The 18,080-nt window shown below is 45.8% G+C and overlaps 2 long non-coding RNA genes across 2 annotated transcripts; both read right to left on the reverse strand.

Annotated features, from left to right (window-relative positions):
• Positions 1 to 448: 448 nt before the first annotated feature.
• Positions 449 to 2,388, reverse strand: LOC121663876. Its single transcript, XR_006015788.1, has 2 exons — positions 1,901 to 2,388; positions 449 to 612 (listed from the first exon to the last, which is right to left on the reverse strand). It is a non-coding gene; the product is annotated as an uncharacterized LOC121663876 (long non-coding RNA).
• A 1,206-nt stretch (positions 2,389 to 3,594) lies between these two features.
• On the reverse strand, positions 3,595 to 18,080 carry LOC121663912. The gene is made up of 8 exons (XR_006015811.1): positions 17,431 to 18,080; positions 16,670 to 16,792; positions 15,771 to 15,889; positions 12,976 to 13,065; positions 6,157 to 12,069; positions 5,560 to 5,613; positions 4,158 to 4,482; positions 3,595 to 4,048 (listed from the first exon to the last, which is right to left on the reverse strand). It is a non-coding gene; the product is annotated as an uncharacterized LOC121663912 (long non-coding RNA).

An 18,080-nucleotide genomic window follows, 5' to 3' on the forward strand; every position in this document is an offset into this window, starting at 1 on the left:
CCGAGCCCGCCCCGAGCCCGCCCCGAGCCCGCCCCGAGCCCGCCTCAGCCCCGCCCGGGGTCCCGCCTGGCTCCATCCCCGGTCCTGTTCCATCGCCGCCGTGCGGGCCCGGTCCCGCCGGCAGCGGCTCGCTCGGGCGCCCCGCCCTGGCAGAGATGGGGACGCGGTTTCCCGGCCCCGCGGTGCGGGACACGGGCCGGCCCCGGCTGCCGGCCCCGAGCGAGGGATGCTCCCGGCAGGGAAGGACAGGGAATGCGCTCCCGGCGGGGAAGGACAGGGAATGCGCTCCCGGCTCCGCTGCGGTGCTGTCCCCTGTCCCCGCCGGGGCTGCGGTGATGTCCCCCCGGGGACAAATCACCCGGCGCTGGCGGCTTTAGCGTGACCAAGTGAGAGAAGCTCTTGGAGGGAGCGATGAGCTCCACGAGGAGGGGCAGGAGACATACGGGGAGATGATTTCTCAGCGGTGTTGGGGAGGCAGGGACAATGTTCCAGTCATTTGGCTCCGGAACAAACCCCGTGGCTCAGTGGCCACCCGGGACAAGGCACCGTTGTCCCACCAGGTGATGCTGATCCTGCAGCTCAGAGCCAGCTCGGGAGGACTTGCTTGTGTAACTGTAAAATAAAAGCACCTGAATAAAATACAAAGCATTTTCACTATTTAGGACCCGACAGCCTTTTTTCTACCAGCTTGAACCTTGCTCATCAAACCCGCAGTCACACCTTCACCCACAACACACCTGTTTTGAGGTTACCCTGTGAGGTGCCACTGTCACACAAAGAGGATCAAGACAATTTGGCTCCTGGGATGCAGACTCTCATCAGAGAATTCTGATTGCCAACAGAGATCAGTGAATTCCCTGATGAAAAGTAGAATAATACATCCTTCTTAGGAGGTGTTTTATCTCTCATTCCTGTTTTTTATGGTGAGCCAAAGGGCAGGCAATAGTGGTTACAAGGCCGGACAGGAATTATTGCACAAAACATGAGGATACTAAGCTTGTGCTCTTGCAGTTATTGCCTACAGAGTTTTACTTTATACATCAGCTCAGGACTGTTAATTTGTTTTGATGTTGATTCACATAAAAAGTGTTGAAGCCAAACCACAGAGGGCCCTGATGTATTCCTGTCACCAAGGTACAGAGATGCTCCGGTAACTTCAGGTTAATTCATAGAGCCCTGCCATTAAAATACCCAAATTAAAACATTCCAGGTAACAAAATGAAAATGACCCAGCATCAAAGATGTCACTCTGATTCAAAATTCCTTCTAAATTTGTCAAATCAGGTCTCATTTGAATGAAAGTGGGGTTTATCTCTGCTAGCAGTTTCTGTATTTTCTCCCTGTGCCGACACATTTACTATGAGACGTTCATTGCAGGGAGAAGCAGACAAAACACAAGGAGCTACAGGTCATTCACATTTCATTATCAGTGTGCAGCCTTGGGAGGGAGCCCACAGCCAATTAACTCAGTCACACTTCTATTTCTTCAACCAAGTATCTGCTCTCGTTCCTGATGATAAACCCAGATGGTGCTGCAGCCAGAACTTGCTGTCTGAAGGACAGGCTTTGGATGAGTCACGCCACATTTCTTTTATCTGTCAATTTCTTTTATCAATAATTGTACGGACACTCTCACAAATGTCTGCAAACTCCGTTTTTATGATGAGCCAGCAGATGAGCAGGCAACACCCAAATGAGAAGCTCTGAACTGCAGCCCTCGAGGTCACAGTGGATCCCAGGGAGTCAGAAATGTCACACTGCTGTCAGGAGCCAAGGGGAGAGGGACAAGGCTGAAATAACTCTGTCTAGAGATGGCAAAATGGGAAAAACAGATCTGCATTGTCCTGCAGGACCACTGGAATATAGGAGGAGCAAAATGTATTGCAAAATAATATTGTACCTGTGAGTGAGGACAACGCTGAGGATTGTACCGTGTCCCTCACTGGGAGTTTTCAGAGCAAGTGAAACAAACATCTTCCAGGAACAGTACAAATAAAGCTAATCCTGCCTTGAGACACACTGAAAGCACTGGACATCCCTTTCCTGGGAGTTTGCAGGATGTATTTTTCCTTCCCGGAGCGTTCCTGCTGTGTCTGCAGTGCGGCAGAGAATGCGAGCTCCCTGCTGCCCTACAGAGGCTGAGCGCCTGCAGCTGCTGCCGAGTCATCCCTCAGCTTTCCATCTCTGTGCTCCAGGCTCAGGAATGGCAGGATGGGAACAGAGCATTCCTTGTTTTCTCTGGCTGATTCACTGCTCTAGCGCAGAGTATTCAATTGCTTACTATTTATTGATACTCAGCTGATTTATTGCCTTTTTAAATTAAGGTCCAGGCCAATGTCAGCTTTCTGACAAGGCTGATATGACTCTTCCCTAAATCACCGTGGCTGTAACCCATCAGGTCTGGAAATGTGTTGCCCTAAACCCTGACACTGTTGCCTTTGCTGCCTGGTGTTCAGCTGTGCTGCCTGACTCTCAATGTCCCATTGTTTGCTCTGCCAACCCCAGAAATTCCAAGCTCTATGGATAGAAATATGGACACGTTATGGCATCCACATCAGATCCAGTGCATCCATAGGAACCCCTCTGAACTCCCAATATCTTTCCAGGGGGAAGATGCTCCTGCTCTGCGTCGTCACAGGATTTCTCAGGCCCTGGTGGAGTAGAGCTGAAAACCAGTTCCAGTGGCAAGACATGATCTCCCTGGCAGGCTCATTAAACTCCTCCTGTGACCACACACGTGGTGATTTCCTTTAAAATCTGCATAACATTTACAGTCCAGTGCTCTCGGCCCGCCTGTGGTTTGTGTCCTTCCACAAGCGCTGTTACATTGTGAAGCCCATCTGGAATCATTTGGAAGAAATATTCCATTTATAAAATAGGAGCTGGTTTAATATTATATGAACTAATATTTAATGGCTGATATTAACTAGTTACTGTGCTATGAAGTTTCTACCCCAGTAAAATTGAGTTGCCATGTGGAGGAAAATACAGGGGAGTTTTGTTATCCAAGGTGGTTTTCTGAGTGTTTTGGGATTTCAGAGGCAGTTGGGAGTTAATTCTCAGTCCTGCCTCAGCCAAAACATACAGGCCAGGTACTCCTTAAATACATATTTTACTTGCTTAGGCTTATTAAAAGAAACAGAAATGTCAGCCTGTAAAACTATTTGCCCATGTAGAAGGCTACTCATAAAATCATAAAAGAATGATCTGTTCTTACAGTGTCTTTAGGTAATTTTGGAATCCGTGCCAAAAAAAGAAAAGGATTTTGTTTAGAATCCCGTGAAATTCAAGTCATGATTTGTCATTGTAATAATTTCTGTCTGGCTTTGACAGAATGTTTCTGTAAAATTTTGCCATCCCATATTAGTTGAAATCCACAAAACCCCCATATGACCCTCTCCTTTCTGAATAAAGCCCTTTTCTTTCTCACAAGGTGATGTGGACAGTAGTGGGAGGATGGGCTGTAGTTATTTACATTAGCCAGTTCCAGTTTCCCCAGACTGGCAGAAATTCCCATGGAAATTCTGGTTACATTAACTTTGACAGAGATACGGGACTGTTTTTGGAAACTAAAAAAAAAAAACAACTAGGGAATACTTTTCATTTTTATTAACATGCAGCATCTTAATTTTGTTTATTAAGGAAATAAATCAAGGTTAGTTTCTGCTCAGTTTCAGATGGTTTTCACAGGAGACAAAAAAAGAGAAGTCAAATACTGGCCAAGCATCCAGTGAGGAATCCCATAATAGCAGCAATCCCGAGGTGGATGGCAGTGAAGGGAACAGCATGAGAAAAGAGGACATTAGAGATGAGTATGTCCTGAGTACATTTACCTCAGACATGGACAGTGATTGTGTGTTCTTGGAGATTAAACACACTTGGATGTGGAATTCTTGTAGGATCCATCCCATCCCATCCTGTCAGGGCTCTCTGAGGGCATCACAGTCACTCCTTGTCCTCAGTTTGTATTCCAGATGCATTTGAAAATGATGTGAACATTAATTTTCTCTGATCAAGTCTCTGCAAAGCCACTGCTTTCCTTCTCCCCCTGGAAACAAATGCAAAAGCTCTGAGCTTGCCATTCCAGGAGGAATTAAGGGCACTTAAACCCCCTGATTTTCACCCAGGCCTCCAGCTCCAGTCCCAGATTTATTTACCTTTTGCTGAAGAACCATTTTGTTTCTGCATGGGTCATTAGTTTTTCTGCTCCATCAGTCCCCTGGGTGAGCTGTTCAATGAGGCACAGCTTCTGTTTGGCCAAATCCTGACTCCATCACCTTCACCTGGTGTGGCTCAGCACTGGGCTGGGCACAGAACTCCAGGCTCCAGCGAGATGATGGGTAAAAGTTCCACTTGTGGTGTGTATTCCAATCAGAAAGAGCACGGCAAGAGTGTCTCCACTAGGTGTCCATGTTACAGCAATTTTCACTTAGGGCTCCCCTCACAGCCCCGTGCAAAATGCAGAACAATTGTTCTGCTCCACTGCAAGATGTAAATGTGAGATAGATTTTCATATTAGTCAAGTGTGCACCTGGGCCTGCGTCTAAAAAGGCACAAAACACTCAAAACCCACCTTTAAATTGCACATCTTAGACACTCAAACGGGGCCTGTGAGGGCTGGCAGACTTTTCAGATATTGATTATTGCCTCTCTTGCTTTTCCTAACGTTTTTCAAATTATTACGTGCTTTGTATTAACTTGTAGGAGCAAATAGAAAAAGCTTTCCAGGTTTTCAGTGGGTTTTTTAATTTTCTTTTTTGTTTGGCTTCCAGTTTTCCTCTGCACGGCCCTTTTTTGAGTTCAGATGAACGCAGAGCCCTAAAGCAGTGGCTCAGATTTTTAGAAACACCTGCCTAATTGTTAAACAACTGCTTTGCTCATTGCATTTCTCTCCAAATATTGATGCCCAATATTTACCTACTTTTCCTGGCTATCTAATGGGTGCTGGAAGGCACAGTTTGGTGCACTAAGTGAGCACATGCACCTTTTCATGCTCCCAGTTTTAAACAAACTGTAGGTAGCAGCCTTTGGGCTTCGGTGCTCACTTACTGAAGATGTTTTTCACTGCTTGGTTTTGTGATTTGCACCCCCATTCATTAATAAGAGGTCAGAGAGCTGTGATTTCATTCAGATATGAGGGAATTCCAAGGAGCTGAAATGAAGATTACTGAATTCCGTTCTAGGAATAACCCAGCAGGTTTTTCTTTCTTTCACTCTTTTTCTTCTGGTTTCCCAGGCATTTTCAGTTTGCTAAATGTAAGGATAGAATAGATTTTCGGGAATGCTCTGTGCCAGACCATTTTAAGGCAGCTTCCAGGACCCCATGCAAACGAGGCTCTAGTGAGTTATAATTCCCATAGCTGTGAGTGTAACATCTAAAACCGAGTTTGACTCCAAAACTTTTACCTCATTTACAATGCTAAGGAAGCAGAATAGGTTATTTTATTATCTAACAAATTGAAAATCTGGTGTCACTCCATCTAATTTGGACTGTGCCTGATCCAGGAATGTGCTTTAAGATTTCTGCACAGAAACAATCCTACAGGATTCAGATTTTACCTGAAATGTGTCTCAGAGCTTGTCCCAAATGCTGTCTAGGTTCATGTGTCACAGCTGCCAGAAGGACAAAATAACAAGCAAATCAAGAAAATTCCCTAAATCATCACATTCTAAGAACTGAAGTGAAACAAATAAACCAACTTGTTGCCAAAGGTATATATGTTTTTAAATACAAAAAAAATCCCCAACCAACCAGACCCAGAACATCCTCTTGTGGAATATATCCCAATCTCGAATATTTACTTTCCGTTTGTTTAATAACAGGAAAAGGCTCGTCGCTCTTTTGTTGAGTTTCACATGTCAGCATCTTAATATTCCTATGGCATTCTTGAAACTTTTACCAGGAAGAAAACAGTGCCATGGCCTATAGTAGGAAATGTTCTGTTTATTTGAAATGCCTTTATGAGCACACAGAGGCAAACAATTACTGTCATAAAGTGAGGGAGCAGCTCCTGGTGGTTTGGTGTCTCATCTGGGCTTCTTTGTGCAGTTCCTTGGCTCATTTGTCCCTGCCCTTCCTGTGTTCTGCTCCTCACCTCTCTCTGCACCTTCTGAAGCCCAGTGCAGGTTAAATCCCTTTTTCCATCTCCCCATTACCTGCTGGGCTCTGCTGCTTTTGGTGTCTCAGCCACGGGAATGTTGGGTTGAAGGTTCGTCATGCATCTGCTGCTGGATCCACACTTGATGATCCTTGTGGGCCCTTTCCAGCTCAGAATATTCTGGGATTCTGACAAGGATTGTCACAAGCCTGGAACTGAAGGGCTGATTTTTAATTACATGATCCTGGGAATGGACTCTGATAAAAAAGAATGACAAAGAGCTTTCAAAGATTGTTAAGCTTCTTACAGAAAGTTCTGAACTTATTTTGGCCTTGCCTGTTTTGTTCTGGCAAATGCAGTAACTATGGCAAGTTTGGGCCTATTCATGTTAAAAAAAGGTAATTTTATTTATGTAGGATAGACCTATAAACGGTATAAACCAGGCTGGCTCTCTTCACATAGGTCTGGTGTGCTGTGGGTTTGTTTGAACAATGACTGAGCCACAAACAGCCACTGACTGGATTCCCCAGAGGCAGAACTGTGGGCACAGGAGTGTCTCAAACCCAGGCTACAGATAAAAAAATAAAAGTAAATAACTCATAAAACGAAGTGCAAACAGCAAGAAAATCTTGTTCCCATCTGTACAGCTCTGTAAAAGACAGGCAGGCCTTTGTGTGGGTTTTGAGGGCATCTCACATCCCTGGAGTAGCTGGGGAGGATGTGTGATCTCCACCTGATGGTTCTGCATCTTCCCTGAGCCACACAGCAAATCTCTTGCACAGACACCAAAATTTCAGAGGTGAACATCAGACTCACAGAGCCAGGGCTTTGTTTTCACATCTGCCTCCTGATTATTGCCAGGAAAGTGAGATTCAGCACAAACCTGGGATCATTCCCTCTCCTTAAAAAATGACTGGTCCAACTGCCATGGAGTGAAAGAGCACTTTCACTCTGATCTGAGGTAGTTTACCCTGTTTGCCTGGGTAGTTTATCTAGGAAACACCTTTCAGAACTCAGACAAGGGTGACCACCCATGGCTGGAATGGGCAGGTCAGGCATGGCCATTTAAAGTCCTGCTCATATGGACGTGCTACACCAGCTAAAGTAGTCTTTGTAGGAGGAAATCAAGTCTATAAAATGGAATTTAAGCATTATTTAGCAGTGAAGGATGTGTAAGCAAGACATGATTTGGAAATCAGAGGGCAGAAAAGAAGGGGATGATCCAGAATTTATTATGTTAAGAATTAAAAACTTAAACCTTGATATGGTCGTGGTCACTGAGGGAAGTGGCTGTGTTTCTGTGAACATATTAATAAGACTGTATTAACAACATGAGCACATTAGAGAGGTTTGCACAGGACAGAACTGGCTGCTCAGGACTTTTCTGAGCAGTGCAACCAGTCAGCAGTGCTCCAAACCTCCCTCAGAGGATGCACTGTAGGGTGAAAATCCCTCTGCTCTCCTGGAGAATGGCATTTTCTGTGGCATCTCACTTGGAAATATGAATGCAGAAGCTGCCACACTACAGAGGCTTGGCTTTCATTAAAATGCAGGTTTTTACACCTTGGCTACGTAACTGTTGGAAGTATGAAGTAAGAAGAGAAGCTCTTTATTTTTCCTGTGATGTGCTGTGCTGTTATGGCACACCTGGAGCTCACCTCTAACTCAAGGTGTGTTTAACTCCAGTTGAGGCGCTGGGTCTTCACTGAGCTTTCCCCTCAGGATTGCTCCTGCCCAGGAGTTGCCCCAGATAAACCCCACAGATGTTTTAGCAGCCTTTCCTGGATGTTCCTGCGTTTTCAGACATGATAAAATTCCCAACAAGCTCCAATTCTTTTGCTTCTTATCTAAACCCAGAGCAGGGGAGTGTGGCCAGGCAATTTGGGTGGCTGTGTTTGGAAATGCACAGTCCCTGTGAACCCCACTGAGCAATTTAGGACAGGATTGGGTTTTGTCTCACCAGGGAAGGGGTTCATTAACAGTCAAGTGACAACTGGATATTGGCATTCAGATGTGTGGGGCAAAATGTATAATTAGATTAGCAAAACTCCACATAAACACCCCATTCCTCATATCCTTTCCCCCACAGCAGCAGGTAGGAATGACACACATCATTTACTGATCTAAAATGCTTTGGCTTTCTACATTTATCATATTTCCTGTAAGGGATTTCCAGCCTGTTGTGCCCTGGAACATTAGAGGAAAATGAAAGAAATTTGAATTAACACCTCCAACCTGCCACTGATGGAAAATTCCATCTATAGATGGATGTGTTCAATCCAGCCACACAGTCCCACAGGAGAATCACGATTCCCTGAAGTGCCTGTAGGCCTCTGGGTTATGGATTTGGGTCTTGGATTAGGAACAACACCTGTAACCAGAGAGCACCCTGGTGAATACCCCTCTGAGGAGGCTCACAGGGATGCTTTTGAAAGGGTTTAAGGTCTGGAACAGCTTACACGTGCTCAGTTTGTTTTAGATATAATTGTGTGAGTTTATTTGGGTCTTTAATATTTTTTTTCCCCTGAAAACTGCTTTTTTATCTTTCTTTTCACCTCGATTTGTGTGTGTTTTCCAACTGGTTTTCCTTACCAACATAAACATTTTATAGATATCTGCCTTTGCTAGAAATGTTTTTCTAGAACTTTTGAATTGTGGTATAAATAGCAATATATTTCTGTCTCAATAACATGATTATCCTCATTCTTAATGTTCTCCATTCACTTGGCTTACAACACTGGTGTCTTGCCTTGCCCCTTTCTGGGGCAGGGGCTGTTTTCAAACGCAGCAAAGTAAAATCTTGCTCCTGCTCGAGTCCTCAGCACTGCTGCAATGCAAATATTGTGGCAGTGTGTGTGATTTTTTAAAATTACTCAGTGGAAAGTCTCACAGGTCCCGAATTAGCAGGAGTTTTGTAAAGTTCCTATTACTAATCTATGGAATTTATACCAAAGGTGTTGAAATCACTTATGCTTCTGCTGACTCACTTCCCCCAGGGAGGGCTGCTGACCTCAGAAATGCCCTCACACAAGTCCAGGGCACAGAGTTGCCATCTGTGCCATGCAGAACATCCTGAACTCTCAACTCTGCTTCATTCTAAATTTCTTTCTTACTGTGTCCTGCTGCCCTGCAAGCCCCAGTCTGTTTGAAATGCCACTTTCTTTTACAATCTGCTCTGACTCAGATGCTGAGTTGGAGTGGTATTTACAAAATATCTGTATCGCCGTGGATTTATCTTGCCAAGGAAAGTTAAATGGTTACGGATTAAAAAGATTTTATAAGCACGATATGCCACAGTAAGCATTAGTAAAAGTTGCTCTAAAACTATTTCTGTCTTTTGTTGGGGAAAAAAAAAAATTATTGAGGCTTGAAGGGGAAGACTGCTTGGTAAAAGGAAGGAGAATTAACCATAGTGAGGTTTTAAAGGAACTCTGGTTTGCTGATTAAGTGCTTTTTCCAGAAATGCGACTAATGTTTCCTTCTTTTTTGATTCTTAAACCAGGCCCAAGTGCCAGCAAATTACTTTCTTTACTGTGTCTGGAGGTTTATTTTTAGTCCCAAGAAGGGTATAGACAGCAGGCTGGAAATCAAGACATTTGCAGGCCAAATAAACTTCCCCACACTTGAACTCTGGGTGTCAGCTCATTCATCTCCCCGTGGCTCAGCTCAGTTTTCTGTCAGAAGCAGCTTTGCAGTCCCATCTGCCAAGGCTCTGAAGCTCTTGACACCCGGGTCTGTTCTTATCTCTCGGAAAGCATCTCCCAGTTTTACAGCTTCAGGGTTTCACCAGGGCTGAATTTCGTAGCACGAGACTCACAGTGAGCAGGAGTTTCATTTTCTTGCCTGTAAACGTCTGACAGCAGAACTGCCTGGCACGTGGGGTTATTTATTCCCTGTGGAAGTCTGGGGGGTGGTGGGCACAGCCCCCATCCTGCCCTTTCAGAACCGAAATATCAGTGGATGTGTGACACAGGAAATGGCTTGCAAGTCTCTCACCAAAAGTTTAACACCACCAGATGATAACCTGGGAACCAGGTGGCAAAAGACAGATTTTTTTAAGTGCCTGCTGAGCTGTTGGTGCAGTTTTTCTGAGCAGGCTGCTGCCTTATTTTAAATGGAGAGATCCAAGAGATCCAGCTTTTAAATGAATTTAAATTAATTTAATGATTTTCCTTTCCTAGGGAGGGGGATTTGTGCCCACCAGTGCTGTTTGCCAAACTCCAGCTTGTGCTGAGCCACTGCTTTTCCCTCCTGTTCCCACCTTGTTGAATCAACACTCTGATGGTGACAGCAGTGCTGGGGTGGTCAGCCTGGAGTGTTTGTCACACCATTAGGGGACAGAACATCCTCTCCCGTGTCAGCTGGCTCTCAGCAGTGCTGGAACACGGAGTGGGTTCATGCTCAGCCTCCCTGAGATCCACTCACGAGCTGTTTGGTTTAGATGAAGTGCAGCTCTCCTCCGAAAACGAGACAGCTCCCAGAGCTGCTGCTTCAGGAGAGTGCTGTCCTCAGCTCACCTCAGCTGAGCAGCTAAAAAAAGGGATTTCTTTTCCATTTTTGCTCATGCTGTAGAGGTAACACAATGCCAAGAGAGTGAACTGCTGGTTACAGCTCATCTCCTGGAACTATGAACAGAGCTGTTTTCTGAGCTTCTGCCAATCACACCTGCACAAAGTCATTGTGGCAGGTGGGTCACTGAGGGTTTGCTGACATGGGGCGCAGCACGGATGGATTTGAGGGCCTAATCTGACCTCTAGAACCTTTTCGTTTTGGGCACATGCAAAGAACATGGAAGACTCTGATCTCGTGCTCCAGAACCCATGCTAAACTTGCCAGGATTTGGCAACCAAAAGGTTTCTGCAGTGTCTGCAGTCAGTGTAACTTGTCATACACATAAATGTGTGATTATTGTCCTCCAACACCCATCAGAGTGATGTGTCAGTCCTTGTCAGTCACTACAGAAACCATACCAAGTAAATACCCTTGGAGTCAGGCAGAAATCTTGGGCTGTGACAGTGCTGGATCCCATCTCCGTCACCAGCAGGGCTGCCCAGTGCCAGCCTGATGGCAGAAATGTGAATTTAGGGAAAGTCTTGCAAACTCTGACCACAGCTCATTGCAAGACTGGAGCACGATTGCATCAATTCCTGCAATGGGTGTCCGAGCCCCCAGAGAACACTGTCTGATTAAAAAATGACTCGTGGTTGCATTCCAATACTTGGAATAAATAAATCAGTGACAGACTCTTGTGCAAGGTCTATACACTTTCCTCACAGACTTTCACAAAAATGCCACATTTCTGACACCTTTCCAGCAGGCTGTTTGGAGGCACCAGGGTCTAGGCAGGTAAAAAATTTGAATTCTGGGTTGTGTTGCCCATTCTGACAGGCACTGGACACGGAACACCTCAGTTACTCACTCCTCTATTTGCAAAAAGGAATGAAGTCTCTCACATACCACTAATTTTGATATTAACAGAGAATAATACTGTTATTTAAGATCTATTGTTTCTTATAATTCTTTTTAAGAATCCTTTAAAAGCAGCTCATTGACAAAAATTAGTTTCAAAATGATTACGTATTCACAGCCATAGCAGCATCTATCTAAATGCAAATGTACTGCTTCATCCTAGTAAGTATCTATAATGCACGTTTAAAATCTCCATAAACCTCCCTGCTCCATGAGGAATATTCTGCTCTCATAGGTAAGCAGCAGGAATTTGAAAAAGCTCTCTAATGCACTGTGAATCAAAGTCTTCCCGTGGAAATCCACATTTCTATGGATGGCAAGTTGAAGTATCCAAATGTGCAAAAAAAAGGAAAGGGTTAGGAATTGCTGAACTGTACCAGACCCAGGTGGGTCTAATCTGCAGTGTGAGCTTTCCTCCTGCCTCAAAGGAAGATGTGAAAAGTGAATATCCACTGTTGTATTTCTGCAGAGTCTTCTGTCTTTGCTGGAATGGGAACCATGGCTGTGGGAAAAAAAGGTGTGAAATTTGAGAAATCGACCTCAAGTGCCTGGGTTTGAGCTCATTCTCACCAAGTAATAGCCAGGTTACACCACATTTCAGAGGCAAGAATCCCTCCCCTTGATGCCAGCTCTGGATGCAGCAGGACAGCAGCTCTCCTTCCAGCTGTGTCCCACAAACCGAGATGGATTTTGGAGTTGTGGTCTGACCCCCCTGCAGTGCCAGCCCTGCTGCTCCTTCACACTTGTGATCTGTTCAGAGGGGTGCAGAATGACCACACACAGCACTGAAAGGCAGGCAGGCGCTCAGGTTAAGTTCTGCCTCTCATTTTTTAGATAAGAGGTTTAGAATTAGGAAAGATCTGGGGCTCCTCACTGTAATTTTGACTGCTGTAGCTTAATCTCCCCACTGGTTCTCCCACATATCAGAACCTCAAGGCAAACTCCACTGTTTAGTCTCTGCCACGTTGCTGCAATGTTAAATAATGCCAGTCCACAGAAATAACTTAAATATATGGACTTCACTGCTTAAAACACAATAACAACATCTATTTGCACCCCAGGATGTCCAAATCCAGGCTGCTGTATTTGAGCAGCAGGGTTCAGGGGTGGGCTGTGCTTTACATTCTCTGAGGCAGCATTTAATCACAATTAGATGCTAATTACCAGGGAAGAAAGCAGGCAGTGGACACCAGCTTATCCCATAAGAAAAACAGGAGCCTGCTGGATCTTATCCTCGCACAGCCAAAACAAAAAGGAGGTGCCAGAGCAGCAGCTCCCCTCAGAGATACCCGGTGCTGATCTGAGCAGTGCCACAGGACAGATGGGCACAGTGCCAGCCTGGCTCTGCTGTGCAGTGTCCTGGTGGCACTCTCAGGAGGTGGAACTCTGTCTGGTAGTGATTTCCTACCTGTTTGCAGAATTTCCAGAGGCAGTCAGCTCATGCTGGCAGTAAATCCAGTCCTCAGGGAAGGAGGGAAGTGTCGCTGCATCAGCTGCTCTGGAAAATCGAAGCAGACACAGCCAGTGAATGTTTTAAAACACAGGAACAGTGTCAATATCATTAATTCTAGGAGAGGTTTTTTCAGACAAATGCCCAGAACCTTCATTTTATGGAACTAGTGCTGCAATGTTTACAACCATAAAAGTGGTGAAAGGGATAAAAAGGATTTTTAGCCCATACAGAACAGTTTTCTACAGCAAAATTGCTGGCTCTCTTTAGGTCTGTGCTGATCATTAGTAGCAATATGTCCTCAAAATACATTTTCTGATGATCCTGAAGTGAATTCCTCCCTTCTGCTAAAATTGAGAAAATCACAGAGGACTTTGAAAGCAAACCCAATCTGAATCATCTCCTGCTCTGCCTTTATGAAATATTTTAAGGCTTCTTTCAAGGCTCAAAAATCTGCCACTGTGTATTTCTTCGATCCGAACTGCCGAGCATAAACAGAATGATAAATCCTAGAAGAGCTCCTTGCCATAAAGGAACAATTCAGTGTTCCTCAAGCTTTCTAGAATTTGTCCCCTTCTTCCCTGCAGCAGTGCCAGCCACAATTCCAGCCTTTGGTCCCTTTACCCTTCCTGGCTCAGAAACACTGGCTTGCTCTTCACATGGATGCCAGGAAGGAGGGAATACTCTGAGCGAAGAGAAATGACTGGAGAAAAAAAGGGGAGAGAAATGTCAGGAATTCCATGAAATTTACTGCAGGAGTGCAGGACAAACCCCCTACTCCTCTTTAGGACCTTCTCTAGTTGTGAGAAACTCTTTTGAGAGAAAGAGGCACCTCAGGAAGATTAAGTGACTTTAAGGTTCAGCCTAAAAACCAGGGTATATTTGCTTTTAAGATCCCAAGAAGCAGAACTTCACAGAAAAAATATTCTCAGATTTATGGTCTTTCAGTACTCCTTGAATTTTTAACCAAGTTTTTTTGTCTTAATTATGTTCCATTATTTCCAGTTGCATTTGCAAACCCAGCCCCTCGTGTCCTTCCCCATGGGAATGTTCCCTGACCTCTCAACATGGAACATTTGGTCATTGGGCTTCATTCCCAGGCTGGGAGAGCTGGGGGTGTTCACCTGGAGAGGAGAAGGCTCCAGGGAGAGCTCAGATCCCATTCCAATGCCGAAAGGGACTCCAGGAGAGCTGGAGAGGGACTGGGGACAAGGCATGGAGGGACAGGACACAGGGAATGGCTTCCCAGTGCCAGAGGGCAGGGATGGATGGGAGATTGGGCAGGAATTGTTCCCTGGGAGGGTGGGCAGGCCCTGGCACAGGGTGCCCAGAGCAGCTGGGGCTGCCCCTGGATCCCTGGCAGTGCCCAAGGCTGGGCTGGACATTGGGGCTGGGAGCAGCCTGGGACAGTGGGAGGTGTCCTTGCCCATGGCAAGGGTGGCACTGGATGGGCTTTAAGGTCCCTCCCAACCCAAACCAGTCTGGGATTCTGTGATTCCCATCACTCTGAAGACATGGGAAGGCCACCAAGGGCAGTGTACCACAAGCAGCTCTTCCCAGTTTGGAGCTGCACCAAATCCCTGCTGTTAATGAAATTCATGAGATTTTGTCTGGTCCTGAGGTGAAACTTTCCCTGTCTTTTTCAAATAGCCCTATTGCAAGGCCTCATGTTGCATCAACATGAGGTTTCAAAATAGAGTAAAAACCAACTTGGCCTTAGATTCTTTATTTATTTGGTACTAATGTCTGAGAGAGCAGCAGCATTCCTGACAGCAAGAGGATTCCAAGCATCTGTCCTTAGCTTTCCAGTGACCCCGGGGAAGCAACCCATAATCCACATATTTCAATTGCCACAGGACTTTGTGGGCTGTGGAGGGGTGGGAATGTGGGCAAGACTATTTCTGGGTCTATAATTAATCCTATTTGTTGTACAAGTGTGATTTATGGGCCAGCCTTGGCACCACGGGAATAAAGGAGTTGTTCCACGGAGATGTGGAGGGCTGAGATTTGAAGGAAGGAGAATTTCTCTGTTTAATAAGAGCAGTTTCTCTGTTTAATAAAGCAGGAGGATTGGAAAGGCTCTCATGAAGTACAGGAGCATCCTGCCAAGAATTATCCCTTCGTTTTCTGCAGCCTGAGGATTATTCCAAGAGCGTCCCCAGAGTTTTTTTGGCTACAGAGTTCAGGATTCACCAAGAATTTGAATTCAGGACTGAAGCAGAAGTCAAAGCTTGCTAAACAGAGGCTTGCAGGTTTTCTGACAATGGACGCCCTGCTCACCTCTGCTCCTGCCCACAAGGAAGTGTTTGCCCCCTTTGCCCAAAGCAGCACCAAAAGGAAGGAACAAACCATTCTCCATAACTTTGGCATAAGCAGATAAAGCATAACCTGGTTATTGTTTCATGCACAGCCTCTTTTGGAACTTAATCATCTTTTAAAACCGTATTAGATAATTTAACATTTTTCCTGCGTGAACCCTTCAGCTCCTTCCATGACGATTCTGCATTGACAAGGACTCCTTATTCCATTCCAGAATAAATTAGGGCACTAAAATTAGCCCACCAGGAGCATCCTTTAGCCGTAAATGTTTCTGCACATGCTGACCCACCCCTGTCCTGTGACCAGCACCAGTGGTCATCTGACAGTCCTGTCCCTGCTGCCTCCATCACTTCCTTTTTCCACACTGAGCTGCCCCCGTGCTGAGTCACCCCTGTGGTGACAAGACACTGTATGCACCAACAGGTTTCACTTACAGAGTGCTTGTGAAAGATCAGTTTTGATGTCCAGGCTCAGTGCTTGGCGTGGGGCAGTTGCAAAAGGCGATTCCCTGCTCTGCTGAGTCAGGGCACAGCAATTTCCGTGCCTGTGCTGGCTGGAAGAGGAAGGCAACCTGAATTCTCTGTATTTAAACTGCTGGGGAAAATGTGAAGAGGTTTGTCACTCGTGCCCTCAGCCATCCCCACTGATTGCCTCGGAGCTCAGGCTCTATTCCAGTCACTAATTTGGATGCAAAGCTGTCCTTAACGCAGTTGCATACAAATAGCAATCATTTGCTAAGACAAGAAATTATTCCATTCCTCCTCCTGTGAAAGCTTAAAAATTGCTCTAGAAATTAACTGGCCAATCTATAATTATCTCTAATCAGCAGCAGCTCAGCTCTGGTGTTATCTGCAGCTTCTGGTACACAAAGCTTCAGGGCCCAGGTTCAGTGCAAATGGCTGTAGCTGCCATGCTGAGCTGGGAAATGCAACAGGGCTGTGCTTATCACAAAAAGATTTCAGAAACTGCATTGAGTTAAACTATAATAATTCCAGAATTTAGAAAAATAGGCTGATGCTGGCCTTGCTTCAGGAGGCAGCTGCTATTTCTGCTTCACACAAATGTGACGGAAAAAATGGAAAAATTGTATGAAAAAAATTCAGACAAACGTTCCTTAAAAAAAATCCATCATATTGGACACAAACCAAGAGATTTTCCATACCAGCAAAACTATTGATTAGTGCCCAGGGGATGAAATATGGGCTGTGCACAGCACAGCCAAATTTACAGAAAACACCCTGGTTCTTACAGCAAAGGACCAGAAAATCAGTGAGCACCGTTATCAGTAGGCTCAGCAGGGTCAGGAGGGAATGGTTACAAATGCTGGATTAACCTGGGCCTCAAAAGTGGCTTTCCAGGCTGGTGTCTGCAGAGAGGGACTTCTCAACCAGCCTTGCTGCTGAATCCCATTGTTCTGTAGGTAAAAAAACTTCATTCTCCAGAGATTTGATCTCATCTGTATAAAAAGAGGAGGAAATGAATGGATTAGACATAGCCTGAGCAGGATTCCATAAATCCAGCCATTCTTCTCAAAGCCTTGGAGGAACACGGCAGAAGCAGCTGAAATTGGCTGTTGATCCCACTGATTGCATTTCTTAGAGCTACTCCTTGGGAAAATACAATAAAAACTCTTCCTATCAAGTATCCCCAGCTCCTGGGAGGAGGTTGTGAGGTAGAGGGAGGGTGTTAAACCTGGAGTGTTGGATATCCAGAATGCCTCTGTCAAAGGTGTGGCTGCCAGTCACAAAACCCCCCGAGAGAGCTCTGTGTACCTGCTGGGGTGGCACACGTGGAACCACACCCAGGACCAGGCTGAAAATATTCCCCATCCCTCCCCTGTCGCTTTGGAAAACCTGCTGGTCACACCACGGCCCCAGAGACAAATCCTTTACCATGAGGGACCCTGTACTCTCCTACATCAGAGCACTGATTGCAGGACAGTGCCTCAGAGGCCACGTGGACGGCACAAGAAGTTAAAAATGAGTCATTTTGTTGAATTAGGAAAAACAGCAAATATTTCATGGAGTGAATGCTCCTGTTCCCATCTTCACAAGCAGAGCAGTGGCACCCAGCCATAAATTCAGTGGTACTCACTCTTCAGTGTCTGGAAAGGCTTTTCCTGTCCAGAAGCAGCCATAAAACAAAGTGACACCGAGTGATCAGCCACCAGAAATTCACAGGCTTCCTTCAAGACAGGGAAGCAGGAGGAGAAATCCAGCGATCAGAGCAGCTTAGCCCACTTAAGATGTTTAGATGTCACCCAGCTGCCTGCTGGAACAACTGAGTGAAAATGCACAGTCAGAAGTCCAGGGAGGGAGCTGCGGAGAGCTGGTGGAAACACAAGTCCCAGCACTTCTCTGCTCAGCATTTCTCGAGCTGTTTACCCAAATACTGCTGAGGTTTCAGCAGGATGGCAGTAATTCTTCACGGGGTGACTCTGTTTACAGAGCTGTCCTGCAGCACCTCGGGAGCAGCGATTTCCCTCCCGTTCTCCCTGACAGCTGGCACGTTGCCCCTGCTGTGGGCGAGCCCAGGCTCTCTCTGCTGTCCCCTCCTCTGGTGCCGGCACAGCTTTTCCTCCACTGCCAGCAGCCAGGCAAGGCCACTGCCCCACCAATCTTCCCTGGCTAAAGTGTGGGGGTAGGATGTGCACAAAACACCTCTCTGTACACACAGAGGGAATTCTCTGGAGCTGCTGCCCTGCGGAGTTTGTCCCCCTCTGACTTACAGGATGTGCAGAGCAG

This window comes from Corvus kubaryi, unplaced genomic scaffold (assembly GCF_017639235.1).
Source record: "Corvus kubaryi isolate FWS band 111438036 unplaced genomic scaffold, C.kubaryi_AGA036_p1.0 37285, whole genome shotgun sequence".
Classification (NCBI taxonomy): domain Eukaryota; kingdom Metazoa; phylum Chordata; class Aves; order Passeriformes; family Corvidae; genus Corvus; species Corvus kubaryi.